The sequence below is a fragment of the Erithacus rubecula genome (assembly GCF_903797595.1).
Source record: "Erithacus rubecula genome assembly, chromosome: 4".
NCBI classification, from domain to species: Eukaryota; Metazoa; Chordata; class Aves; order Passeriformes; family Muscicapidae; genus Erithacus; species Erithacus rubecula.
The window spans coordinates 42,810,183-42,825,211 of record NC_136686.1 but is presented as its reverse complement, the minus strand read 5'-3'; the positions used below and the strand labels follow the sequence as shown (position 1 = coordinate 42,825,211).

At 36.2% G+C, this 15,029-nt stretch overlaps 1 long non-coding RNA gene across 3 annotated transcripts in view; it reads left to right on the top strand.

Moving 5' to 3' along the window:
* LOC306801276 overlaps positions 1-15,029 on the top strand; it is a 76,592-nt gene that overhangs the window by 59,861 nt on the left and 1,702 nt on the right. Inside the window, exon 3 of one of the 3 annotated variants that reach the window (XR_013774041.1) lies at positions 10,226-10,317. The exons of 1 other annotated variant lie outside the window; for it this stretch is intronic. This is a non-coding gene — a long non-coding RNA (uncharacterized lncRNA). Of the gene's footprint in view, positions 1-10,225; positions 10,318-14,472 lie in introns of all 3 variants that reach the window. One more of the 3 variants, XR_013774042.1, reaches the window with a different exon arrangement.

Genomic DNA, 15,029 nt, shown 5'->3' with positions numbered 1-15,029 from the left:
AAAAATTATCCAAAAAATATGACTGAGTTGCTACTACATTCAGTTATTATATTCAAAAATGACCTTTTATAACCACCACTCACTTTTAAATTGTACATGACTTCATTCATTAGCTCTAACATGATATTGTGACTGGTTGCTAAACCAAGATTTTGTAAATTCTGGACCTCTTTCTGGATAAACATATTTAGCTATTATAGAGGAAAGAGCAAGTCTTCATTTAAGTACCGCTCAGAAAGCTTTAGTGCTGCTTGTAACACCAAAATTAGTTGATAAGCACAAGCACATTTTGTTTAATAAACAAGGGAGGCAAAGCAGTTAAAATGAGAATAGTTGAAACAGTTCTGCAGTATTTAATGGCAGTAGTGGCTTTTAATTCTAATTAAATTAAAGCATAATTAAATCCTGTGAGGCGGATTAGATAAACTGGATTTAGATAATATCTAAAAATTAATCATTAGCAAGAATTCGTTGTGTACTTTTCATTTGTCATGGAAACTTTGCCTTCTTTAATCTCTTATTCACCTGAGATAGGCCAGTATCCTACAAAAAGGCTATTACAACTTTTTTATTCCTTTTGACATTGACAAAAGGATTATGGAAAGAGAGAAGATCAATGTATGGCAATATTTTTTCATTTTTCTTTTACTGGAGCCAAAGGGTAGGTTAGGGTAAAATATTCAATTGACTGAAATGGAAGTGTAAGAGAGGTGAGGCACGCTAGAAAAATCAAATATGAACATAAAGATTTGTATCCCTTAGCAGAGAGTTAGCAGAAGTGTTATTCCATCCTATTATCTGCAAAGTATTTGATTCTGCTGAAATCCTTACCTGTATAACCATAATGTAGAGCAAATGTTAACTTTGAGACAGTTACCCTGCAGAAGCTGTGATATTTCAGAAAGGAGGAAGCTCCCTGCAAACGTGTAATTCCCTGCCCTTTTCCCAGTAACACATGAACACAGACCAGTTAGAAAATAATATTCTAACTTTATAAACACCTGTGTATGTATGTAAATTTATTGTGAAGCTCAAACAGTTAAGCTGAAGAGCATGATGCACACAGAGGTTACTGAAGTTGAGGAAACTATTTCATTGGTTTTGCCAAGTACAGTCTCATCATGTTGCACTGTTTCACTACCAAGTGCAAGTGAAAAAATAATCAGAGCTCTCCATTCTTCCTCACAATTTATACTCTTGATGCCCTGTAATATTAAACAGACTAATGGCCATTTTAGAAATTGCAAGATGCATCTGTAGTAGGAACTTCATTTTGTATTTTTTGCTAACACCTACCTTGCACTAGATAGCTTATTGAATTGCACTTCAGACAGCAACCCTGACCAATAAAATGGTTTAAAACCTCAATAAAAACTATTGTTGAGAAATGGTCAGTGCTACAGTCAAGGACAATGGGCTGTTTATCTTTCAGGTGCTTGTGTATTTCCATGAAGCAACAAATTGTTGGCTCAAAGACCCTTTGCAGAGAAAAGGACAAACTTGCCACAAAAATGAAATGGATAAAAAAAGTGGGAACCAATTTGAATGTGTATTGTTAATATGAGAGGTGCAAATATGCACAGAAGACAACAAAACAGTCATATCTTGCAGGAGGAATGAGGACAGGTTGAGCTGTCCAGCCTGATATGTTGAGACAAGTCCAATTTACAAAAGGTGAAACCAGAATGGGGCAGGGAATGCATGACAGAAAGCCTGACATTTGATAGTGAGTTCCTAGCTTCTGAGTATAAAATGCCATAAAATGAGCATTGCAAGAACATTCTTTGCTAGGCATATTCCCCCACACCACCATCCTTCCCCCCAGAAAATACTCAGCAGAGAGTTTAAATTAGAGGATCAGATCACCAGCAGGATCATCTGAAGCACAATGGGGAAGTGACCATGGCAGTCTGAACCTTCAGGCACTGAACTCAAGACAGAAAGCAGCTGGATGGCAGCATGCATGCACAAAGCACTCACCACCTGGGCTGAGCCACAGGAACACACCCTAGAGCAGAACAGCAGACTGTGTGGAGCATGCTGTGTAAGAAACATGTTCTACCTAAACATCTGGCCTCTTGTGAAAGAAAGGTGGGTCATGCAGGGAGACATCTTGTCAAGTGGGAACAAAACAGTGCAAAACTCTAAAGCCTAAGGTTATGTAATGTCTGCTACTCAGACACAGACATATCCCAAGTTACCTTGCAAGAAACTCTAATTAGGGGGAAATTTCATTTAAGTATTTTTCTAAATATCTCAATCTATTTTCTTCTGCTAAAAAATGAAAAAGCAATTTTTTATGGATGAAATATTATTATACTTACTTATTCAGACAAGCGACACCTTTCTTTCTCTTTGTATTTAAAAATCAGAGGTGAATTGAAACCTAGCAAAACTTTCAAAGGGTAAGTTGTTGCTTCAATAGAGTATTTATTACACTATCCATTTGGCATTCAATCAAACTGTTCAAATACAATGTCAGACATTATAAAGCTGGAATTATCTTCGAGAACAGCAGACTTGTAATAAAACTGCCATTAGCCCCCAGCTCATTAGAGGTTTAAAGCCAATGCCTGCATCTAAACCTGGTTTAAGCCCCACTTAAAGCAATAGTATTCTAACACACATCTTCAGAAATATAAATAAGTGTTTAGTTGCAAATAAAGCAGTGTGCTGAGGCTACTCAGTTCCTTGTTTGATCAGACTTTAATTGTAATCATAGTAGATATAAAGGCTTTGATGTTCCTGGTTGAAAAGATGAAAATGATCCATAATGTGCTTTTAAAGTGTAGACAGTGAACATCTGGAAGAGTTAAGATGGAATCAGGTAGCTGAGTATGACGAATCTTCTGATTTATGATGATCATATCTGCCAGAGAGTCTAGCACTCTAGGTACTATATATAGGTAAAATGAAAAAATGCTAATCCCCATGCTATGTGCATACATCAATTTGTGCATAATTTTTCACTTTTATTACTCTTTAGGTTAACTTCCAGATTTAAGTAGTTCTCCATTTACTTTGATAAACTCAAAAATTTGTCAGAATAAATAAACATATCACATTCAGCAATATTTTGTGCCTAATGCATTATTTGAACTATATTTATTGTTCTAATGCATCTTTCACAGGGCCTTAAATTTTATCATACTCTCTGCATAGCAGTAAAGCCATTTCCATTGCAAACTTGTAACAGTAATGGATAGTAGCCTTCCGGGGATAGATTTCTGAGAAATTTATTTCACCTCATGTTGCTCAGACACCCAGCGAATGAATTTGTTTCAATGACAGATAAAGATTGCAGAGATCGCTTTTAAAATTATCATGGTACACCACAAAACAGCAGTACAGGAAAAAAAAGGAAAGTGCAGGACCTTACCATTATTAAAATTTTCTTTAATCCTCCCAGTTCATGATGTAGAAGTGTGAAATGTGTAATTTTTCATTAGCAGTCATTAAGAAACCTGAGAAATATAGTATGGAAAACCTTTTAGTTCTCCAAAGTCTTAGTGGCTTTCTATTTATTATTTTTAAGATGCAAGTTGAGCCTGTTCTTCTAGCTGATATACACTGAAATCAATAAACCTGGATTTCTGCAAAATATATTTCAACATCAATGTTAATAGAGGATTGCAAAGATTTACAAAATGGGTTTATTTTGACACAATATTACCATCTATTGACTTGAATGATCTACTCAGAATGCATGAGATAAAGTATAGATGTGCACTTGGCTTCAGTTTACACTGAATATATACAGGTTGTATCATTAATACAAATACAAAAGACCACAAAGATGAAAACATCTCTATACCTGCAGAGGCTGTCAATTGGTTAGCCTGCATTAATAGATTTTTACACAGATATGGCTTTTCTAACACTGTGTGTGGGCCTTTTGTGTCTTTCTGAGTTGGTAGTTGTGCTCAAAGCCCATTTTGGCAGCACATCTTAATGGTTTTCTGATGCTGTGTTGAATCATTGATCCTGCAAAGTGTGCAAGCTCTGTGACAATGAAAAAGGCATCATGTCGCTTCTTTCACACTTTCTCTTTTAAAAAGCAGGGAAAAAATCTTTAAGAAAATATTTTCAGTATTTTTCATTGAAGTACTTTTGAAAAAAAACCTTGAAAATAGCCCCAGAAAGCACTGGAGAGGTGAAAATCAAGCAAATTTCATATTGCTATTGACATTTAAGATATTTTTAACATCTACATTCTAAAATGCATGTGCATTAATTTAAACTGTAATTTTTAATTATTATAGCAATCATCAGCCTCAGAGGAAATAGAGTGTGAGGTGATGTAATGAAGCAGTTTGTTATTAATACTTGGATCCAGGAGAAAGGAAGACTAGATTCTGCCTAAATTTAAGTAATGGATGAATCACACCAGCTGCTGTCTTTGCTCACTTAGTCAAGGGGTCAGCAGGAGGGATTGGCTCCCCACAGACAATTTGAATGCTGGCTCCAAATGAGCATCAGTGAAAATTTTCATGATGTTGATTCCTGACAGAAAACCAAAGACCCAAGAACAGAAGTATCATGTAGATAAGCTTTAACACCATCTAGCTTGACCCATTTCTAGCCCAAGAGAATTTGGCCACAGTGAGAGTATGTGTGTCCATGTGTGTCAGAGAAAAATACAATCTTCAGCTATTCAGGTGCTGCAGGCCTACTTTGGTATTGCTTTGAATAGTCAGCCTTAGCTGTTCCAAAACATTTCTAGTAGCACAGAAAATCCTCAGTTTAAATAAAAAGATGGACTCCATTCTAGTGTTTGCATATGTGCATGCCACTTCAGTGACACCAGTGAAACAGAATTTGCTTATCTGTACATAGTCAAGCAGTGCTCAAAATCTCTCATTACTGTTGTTCCCATAAATCATACTTTGTAGCATAATTTCACACTATATGTTTTCAGTATCAAAATAACAAGGCTATGATAAATTTTTTTTGTTATATGATTTTATGGTGCTCACCCTAAAGAATGAGCTCCTTGCAAACTTGAAAGCATGGGGGAATTAAAATTAAATCTTCAGGACATGAATGACTTTTACATGGAAAATGGTGGAAGAAGGAGCACCTGCTAAAAACCATATCCAGAGCTCTGCCATGACAAAAACAAGGGCTGAAACCTCTTGAACTGCAGTCCCAGCTTTAATTCACAAACTGACCTTTGCTTTTGAGCCAGCAGCACTTTATACACTTTCAAAAGGGCTATTCCATTCTATTTTTGGTTAATTAATTGTGCTATTTTATAAAGAATGTATTTGCAACACTTTTTTTTCAAGGTAGAAATAATTCCCTTCAATAACTTCTCATAACATTTGTACCAATACTGAACTACCTGCACTGCTGGATATGCAACATGGGAGACATCTCACAAGATGGAAATAGAAATTAACATTAATCATCTGCAAATAAGTTATTCAGCATAATATCCAGAGAACATGTTTGTAATAGTGAAGGCTACGCAGTGCATTCCTGTGACAGTGTCAGCTGGGCTGCAGAAATTTTCTTTGCATTTAAATAGAGTCCTTCACAGAAATGAAGTAAAATGCATTCAGCTCTGTAGACTACTGTGGTTCTTATTCTCTGCCATAGCTAAAAGCATTTGTAGTTACTTCATAGCCTTCATTAAGACTGATCAGTTCAGGCTGTTATTTGAATCCTAAACCAAAGTCTAACTGTAATGCTAATGTCTTTCTTTTGCAGACCTGGCCAGATATTTAAGGATTTTTCTTCACACTTTAGTACATTTGTCTTCAATACTGGCTCTTCTGCTGCAGTTTTCCACTGCTTTGCTCCATTAAAAGTCTATTATATGATATTCATCTATTCTAATAATCACCATTTCCCAATTTTCTGAAAACTGCCAGAGTATGTAAAACCCTCTTGTTCTTCAAGAAATCCAAGTGAATTATTTAGATGGGAGATGGCACAATGACTACAGCATTGTTCTGTAGCTTCTTAATGTACCTGATCATTAAGCATTGTTCTACATTTTCTCTATTTTGCGAACACAAATCTTAAGTACTAGGTATTAGGTTTGCAGTGCCTGATTTTTCAAATCTCTCTTCACCGAGCTATACTTCCAGGAAATTATGTTTATTTTCTTCAGATCCTGGTTGGAATTGTAAATACCAGCATCAGCAAGATCTGTGATCAATTTTGATAGGTTAATTATAAAATGCTGATATAAAACTGATATATCAGCTTCAGCAAATACCTTTGTCATTTCACGTATCATGTCTTCAAATTTTTGTGGAGGCCAAGACAATTATCCTGGCACTTACATTCTGCAGACACATTTTCATACCATTTTTCCCTCACTGTGCAGTTGCAGTTTCTCCTGTGACCTTAGCTTAACCTCCTATTCTTTGTTTGCAGTGATCTTCTTTACCCTGCATACTCCATGTAATTTAATTTAGGCCCAATTATTCTGTGAATTTCTGTTCTAATACAGTTATCAGGATGTTAAGCTTTTTAAGCTGCTTTTCTTTTCCTTTTCAGTGTAAGAAAAGAATCTCAGAAGTTTCCAGACTTAGATGACAAGTCTTTATCAGAGAAATGTGAAAATCACACTGGATTTAAAGATTCTCCACACATTTTGAAATAAAGAGATGCTAATATCTCCTGTTTATCAAAGTATTTCCATAAAATATATCCTAGATTATATTTCAAGTGAAGTATGTCTTTCTGGCTATTTTGAATGGACTCAAAAATATATGATTCAGGACTCTGTGAACAGTGTGACATTGCTGGAATTTGTCCTGGTTTAATTTACTGTCCTTTGAAATTTTTATCATTTTACCTTATTCTCCGTGTGATACTGCATTAAAAAAAAAAAAAAAAAAAAAAATTCTACAGATTCAAAATACTAGACTGGCCCTTTTTCCCCCCCTATGAATGACAATGATTGTGTTTAATTGTCATAGATGCAGGTAATTTTCTACAAAAAAATAATTCTAAGTTTCTCAACCTTGGTTAAGGACTCCTGATTCATTGTTTTAGATAAGTGCCCACTCCTGCTATTCTGCTGGGAAAAAACTTCTCTTGATATCAGACCTAGTCTTTCAAAGGTTTATGACAACTATAAGTCTATGAGCATTATTAACATTCATTTTGCATGACCAGCACCTTAGCATATGGAAAAATCATCCCATCATCAATGAATTTCAGTTTCTACTTTTTTAAATTCACATCTAAATTAGCTCAAGACAGTCTGAAAATAAAGAATTGCATAAAGAAATAACTGGAAAATTCTCATGGCATTCAGCAAAAAAATTGCATTTTTTTGCAATGAAAATTTAAATTAGAGCTTTAAAAACTAAAGACTTGAAGATAGACAATATGCAGCTTAAGTAGGGTTGTAATTTAGTCCCAATTAATTGGAGAAGTAAAGATCTCTGTGCAAGATGAGTTTTGAAAGTTCACAGACTGGCTTTATTTTTGACACATAAACTTTCCTAAATATGCATTCATATATCACAGTAGTGGTTAGTTCTTATACAATACACAATGCTAGCTTGTAACACTGCTAACTAAAGAGGGTGTGAGGATACAATACCACAGAAATTATACCACAAACAAACAAAACCCAAACAAACAAGCAAACAAAAGAATCCACACCACAAACCCTGATTATTTTGAGGAAGTTTGGTTGCAAAACAAGAGCAAACAATTAGGGAATAAAAGAGAAATAGTGAATAGAGCCAAATTTTATTCTTATTTGAATTCACAGATTTATCCTAGTTTACATAGGAGTAGATTGTTCCCCAGTGTGTAGCACTGAATCTTAATCAGGTGGATTAGCAGACATAAGCATGCAGCTGTGTCATTCTGGCATCTGTGGTTTTCATATTTTTTGTGTTGGCCAATACAGCAAAAAACTGTGTAATTTTGTTTATACTTGAAAGATGGCCAAACGTTAGACTAGAACACTTATGTTTGTTCCAGAGACTCACTTTTCCTTTGATTCTAGTGATCTTAGCCTACAGACATCAAGGGCTATCTTGATGCTTACTCCATAACAAACTATCTGCCATGCTTAGCAGCTGGAGCACAGAAAAAGGGACAAAGATTTCTGAAGTGAAAAGAAACAATTGCATGTAACAGGGACATGAGTTTTAATATTTTAGAATCCTCTTTTAAGAAATTGTGTCACGTCATCTTTAAATAACAACAAAACTCTTTCCAATGCAAAACTCCTAAACTAAATATATACCCTGGTTTTCAGTAATGCAGTAGATCATCAGCCAATTCCAAATATAGCTTGCATATTAAATAAATTTTTAAAATTGTATTTACATATACAGTAGGAAATTAAATACAAATTTATGGGTTTGGTACTATCTCCTATAATACTAAAAACTCAGGAACAGAAGAAGAAGGATAAACAAGAAAAAATAACTAAAATAGTTACAGAGACACTATATTTTCATATCAATACAGCAGATTGTCCACATCTGAAAATCTCAGCAGTAGAAGAGTCTATAAAATGATAAATAGAAGACTCAGTAATGAACAGATAATGTGAGACCAAAGAGTTGAGTCTTTTTAGCAACTCTGAGCTACACAAAAGTTCATGCAAACCTTTTGCAGTGGTGAAGACATATAAATAGAAGTGAAACTCAAAAAGCATTTTGTTGAGGTTCTAACTCATCCTAATATTCATTGGGGAGAAAATGAAAATGTTTCAGATTCTTTGGGAAGTATGTAGAATTTATTTTACCCAAATATGTGAAAGTACCTGTACTGGTTTGGGCTGGGATGGAGCCAATTTTCTTCATAGCAGCTGGTATAGGGTTATGCTTTGGATTTGTGACAAAAAACATGTGGATAACAGATATTTTAGTTATTTCTGAGCAGAGCTTACTCAGAGTCAAGGTCTTTTCTCCTGTCCTCCTCATTCTGCCCTACAAGCAAGGAGCCTGGGGCTTGTTGGGAATTTTACAAGACACACAGCCAAGACAGCTGAACTCAAGTGACCAGAGGAATACCACAGACTATATTTATTTGCTCAGCAATAAAATCTGGAGGAATAAGAAGGAAGGGGAGACCTTCAGAGTAGTGGTGTTGCTCCTTCCCAGTCAGCACTACCTGTGATGGAGCTCTGTTTTCCTGGAAACGGCTGAACACCTGCCTGCCCATGGGAAGTGGTAAATGAATTCCCTGTCATGCTTTGCTTGATTCTTCAGCTTTGGCTTTACCTGTTCAGTTGTCTTTACCAAAGTCCATGAGTTCTTTCACCTTTACACTTCTGATTCTCTCCTCCATCCCTCCTTGAGGGGATCCACTGAGCAGATGAGTTGCTGAGTGTGTTCTTAGGTGCCTGCTGATGTTAAGCCCTGGTAAAACCGTATCCAAAAGGGACAAAAAAATATGCAAAATATACATCTATGCACTGCCTGCAAGCCATGGTCATGAGAAACAAGTGAGGCTTATCTTAAGTTATGCTGTTAGAATGTGAAGTTTATTTCACCATTTTGAGAAATGAAATGTTGTGGCTAATGGCTTAAACAGTGTTATGAAGGACTTTTTGCCCATTGTGGCAAAACTGTATAAAGAAGCTGCAATTACCAAAGCTCTCCCCTCCCTGAATATGTCTCCTGAGGGGAGCTTTCCACTGTGAGTTAACCTGCCTAAGGGAATTTGAGATAACATAAAGGGGACACTATTTTCCAAGTATATTTCAGGTTTGGGGAGAAGTAAACAAGGCTGAGAGAGAAGAATGTATCCAGAAGAAAGGCAAGCCTAGAAACTGTCCTGAAAATCATCTCTGGATGGGTTCAGGGTGGGGAGGCCATATTCCACAGGCTCATCTGCTGAGGCCAGGTTTGTGCACAGTCCCCCATAACCAAGGGGAGAAGAGCAGAGTTTTTGGGTGTCTGGAGTAACCTCTGGTCAGAGAGAGTGGACACCCATCCTACCTTACACAAACTGGCTCAGTTGTAACCACACACCCCCAGGAAGGCCCCATCCATAAGGGACATTTCCATGAGAAGCAGCTGAGGAGCTGTCATAAGATATCTTCATCAAAGACCCTGAAGCATGCCCCAGACCCATCCTGAGGCCTTGCACCAGAGCACTGCATGTGATGCAAAGTGATGCAACAGATTCAGGGTCTGCTGTAAGAGACAGTGTCAAACTGCATCCCCAGGGTGGGTTCCTGGGTGTTCCCATCTGGACCAAATGGGCATTAATCCATTGAATCTGTTTTTCCAAGACCCTCACTACCAAGGAGACCGGAGGAGATTGACTGAACACTGTTGGGACTCATGGAGTGGTGATATTTTCTACTTTCTACTGCTTTCAGTGGTACATGCATTTATAAATCAATACATATATGCAGACATGTACATAAATGTACATATAAATATATATCTATACATTTTAGGCAAGTGCATACAGGTATGCACACATGCACACACACTCATATATTTATGGAATTATAAGGAATATAAGAACCTCAATATACATCATCCTAGTGGGGTTTTCATATAACCCCATAACCAAATCCAAAACCTCAATGGATATCAGGGATAGTAAAAATACCTATGTGAGACCACTACACAGGTTATTTATCAAAAAATTAATTGAGATCTGTTTAGGTGAACTTTGCTAGTGTTCAGTGGCTGAAGCCCCTTTACATTTTTGTGTACAACAGCTCTGATTAGAAACATTGTGAAATGCTGAACTCTGAAAATTACTTTAGTTATCTATCACATTATTTATCTTTATTGCTATGCCAAGAGTCATTAATTGGAAACAAACTAAAAGCCCAAGAGGAGATGCAGTCTAGGCTATATAAGCTTGCTACTGAATTACACAGTGCAGGCAAACTAATATCTTTCACATTACATGACCAAATGTGATAGCAAGTACTTACTGTACCTCGAGTTGTGCCTCCATGATATCCTCATAAGATGCAACATCTGACTTTTGAGTGCCTTGAGGACAGCAGATAAACAAATGGAAATAGCCTGACTACAGAAATATGTGCTCATAAAAGGTATTCACTGTCATTGTCCATAAGGACTGGAACATTATTAATCCTAGAATCATTGTAAAATTTTGGTGCTGCTTGTGATGGTTATTTTCAATGAATCAAGTGTTTGGAACTTGATTTGTTGTTGGTTTTGATTTGTGCTAGATAAAATCCAGTCAAAAGCTAAATTACTTGCCTTCTGGACTCAGGTTTCACTAAACAAGTATATTAATGACATGAATGACCAAAATGGAAAGGAATTAAGCTTCTTTAGCCACCATTTATTCAGTAATGTAAACCATCAGTTATTTTTTCTTAACAAGAAGAGTAAACAGGTCACAAGTATATAGGTCAAACACATAGAAATAAACCTGTATTTCTTATTACACAGATCTAGAAGGGTAATTTTTCTTGAAAAATAATGATTTTATTATGTTTCATTATTCATTTGGCTCTCTGAATATGTAAAATTGGATTTCCTTATAGAATTTTTGATTTGTTTAGAGATTAAGTTCAAATATTTGGTTAAAATGAAACCTGGAGCATAAACATTATTTTTCATTTCAGAATACAGCACTGCTTGGGTTTTTGTTATTGTAATTTATTTAGAAAAACTGTATTATTTTTTCATAATTTGAATGTATTTTTACTTTAGAGAAGGATGTAGAAAATTTTGCAGTGAATTATATTATTGAGTCTGAAGCCTTTTTATATGCTCAAATACCACTTTTACATGAGCAATGCTCATTATCCCTTTATCATGCTGTTGAAGAATGCCCACATCATTGTATTTTGCTAATACCCATCTCAAGGGAGGGAAACCAGAGAGTTGTCTGGCTTCCACACTTCAGCTTACCAAGCTTGACTTTTGTCAGTTTCTTTTTTCTGCTATGTAATAAAATAGCTTAAATGTAAAGCAACAGCCTTTCTGTTATTACTCAAAAATGGACAAATGGGTGAAAAATTTCCAAAATCATGTTTAGAAATAAAAAACTCTTTTAATTCCTTTAAAATTATACTTTACTTGGAAAAAAAGACAGTGAAGATTAATTCAGCTTATCAACACAATTTTTCTTGCCTAAAATGCTTCCTTGATCACAATTTCCTTGAGGGATCAAGCCAAAGAACAGTCTAGCCCAAAATCCCACAGCACTTAGTATCAGATATTTAGATTTAAAAAAATGTAAGAAACAGGGCAAGTATAGAATGCTCCTTCATCTGGTAAAAGCTCCCATGAATCAGTAGGTCAGTTTTAGCAGTCAAACTCCAGGGTTTTGTTCCAAAAAATGATCTATTACATTTTTAAGCCATTTAGACCTTTGACTTTCTTGTTACTCTGAGGTAAAGAGGTCCACAGTGTAAGAATAGCTTATGTGAAAACAGTATTTCCCTTTCCTCTCTCGAAAAGTTTTCCCTCCTACTTGTGTTCACTGAGCCTCATATCCTTTATGTGTTACAAGTCAAGTAGTGAGTAATCATTCCCAGTACCCCTGACACTCACCAGAGACAGACTTCCACCATGTCAGCTTCCTGAAGTTACTGGTTGTATGAAATGAGGTTGTATCTTTTCTGCAGGTCTCTGCCTCTTATTAAATTGTGATTGAGAAGATTTTTTTTTTCTTTTCCTTTTTAAGCCTATTAATTCTGTCTGTGTTGATCATATATCCTGCAGTCATCCTGCTGCTTTACTTCATTATTCTCCCAGATGTTTTACCATGTAGCTTATGTTAGTTATTTCTGCAATACTTTTTCTATCTTTTTATATATAATTCTGTGCTTGCTACTTCTATATCTCCTTTTTATCACTATATGCTTCTTGATTAGCATATCTATAGAACTGATCACCATGTGATCTAAAGTTTTACAGACTCTCCACTTATTACTGGCTCATAAACTTGAATATATTCCCCTGATTCTAATACTGACAGATTTCAGATGGTTTAGTTTATTATTTACCACATTTCTTGGCTCTCTTCTTCCTTCCTGATATTTCCATCTGAGTAATAACAAATTGAAATTTCCACTCTCTAGTTTCAGATGCGCTATCTTTTGGAAGCCGTTAATCCAACCAAAAGAGAGCTTTTAAAATGTATTTTATTTGCAACATCCTGACCAAGAACAGACACCAGCAGAAATACCACATAAATTCATGCCTTGATTTTTAAAAAAACAGCAGTAGTCCAAAAGAGTCAATTCAACTAGCTATGCTGTTTCTTCTTCTTCAATTCATATTTTAAAGAACTTCTTTGCATGTTCTTGAAATTAACAATCAAAAATGGAGCAAGTGTATTTGTTTAAAAGCATACAAACTGCTAACAAACCTTTCCTCTCATGCACTTTATTTCTTTTAATTTTGCCAGAAGGCAGACAAACTGCTTTTGTTGTTTATTTTTCTCATTTCACAAATGATACAAATAATTTAGTTTGAATGCAAAAAACCCCCCAAAAAATAACTTACAATAAGGTGCAAGCATAGATGGTCAATTACAAAAACCTCATTCTCCAAATGTATTTTGAATTACAGAACCATGAAAACTGACTGTAAGTACTATAAATCAGCAATCTGGGGTGCACAAAACCCCCCAGAGAGAAGTGTTTGTGTCCCAAACCTACCCTGCATGGTGCAGAGCTGAATTTCCAATATGCACACAGGTCTCTGAGCTGGGACAAAGCTCCCTGTCCCTCCACCTTTGGATTGGTCTCTGCACTTCTGCTCTGCCTGCAGAAGCATTGCACCAAAAAGAAAACGTAGCACCACTTTTGCAGCAAAGGCAGAAACTGTTGGGCACTTCCTTTGCTTTAGGATCCATACATGGTGTGCATAAAACAAAGTGAAGGTCTCTGGAAGAGCAAGTGAAAGCACTAAGATCTTCCTCTTGGCAGGGTTATACACTACACAAGTGCAACTATGAAAAAAAGCTGTACATTCACACATCCTTTCTTGTAAATGTGTCACATACAGGGAATCTGATAAGAGCTTGATTTGACCTCCTAGGTTCTATTTGCATGATATATGTATACATATACATTTATAAACTCTTCTGGCAGGTCCTGGCTTTGATTATTTTTTACACTATTCACAGTGTGAAACATGTCCCTTTCCTCTGTGTGTGTGGTAAAGTGAGACAAGTGACAATCCTTGTTAAGTGTCTTACAGCTATGATAGCTGTGAGGAACTAATGGCTTCTCACCTGGAGCACTGGTGTTTACAAGCCCCAGTGTGTTACCCAAACAAATAACCAAACATGACAGGAAGTGCAGGGCAGTTTACTCCTTGCACTCTGTGACTATAACCCTTTAACCTGTTATTCCCCTGAGATTCTTAACCAAAACTCACTTCTTTCACTAAATGCCCTGTAAAACAATCCTAAGGATTTTCCTCTCAATATGCTAGAGATAGCTCACAGCATTAATGTAAGACACACATACTGCAACCTTAGCAGCAGATAATTTTCGATTAGCATGCTCTGTTACTTTCCTAACAGTGGTACAGGATGACCCATTTGTCTGCTGCATTTCTCCATTTGCAAACCAGGGAACATGATTGTACCTTTCCAAGCCTATTCCATTACCTGTCCCAGCACTGCCTAAAGAGGAAACACCTTGAGAAGTCAGGCCCTGCAGCTCACTGTGTTCCATGGGCTTTCCAGGGATGGAGTATTTTATTTTAAAGGTGGCCTTTAATGCAAGATATCCCCATGTGCCTCTGCATTTTCAAACAATGTGTACCAGAGCCCTTATAGCACAAATATTCATGTGTTTGAGGTCAAATCGTTCTCATATGGAACTCTAACATGGTTTTTGTTGTGTTGAATTTCTTATTGTTTTAGTAGTAGTGTGGTCTCAGAATGAAAATTAATTGCATTTTTTTGCTTAACTACTGAGAAGCAGCTAAATATAACCACAATTCAATAAACTAAATGAATGCACTACTGGGAAAACTGGAATGTACGACCTGAAATTCAGATTGAGATAACAGACAAAACATCAGCAGAAGGCATTAAGCTCCCCACTGTCATAAATGTGCAGCATCTCTCATTTC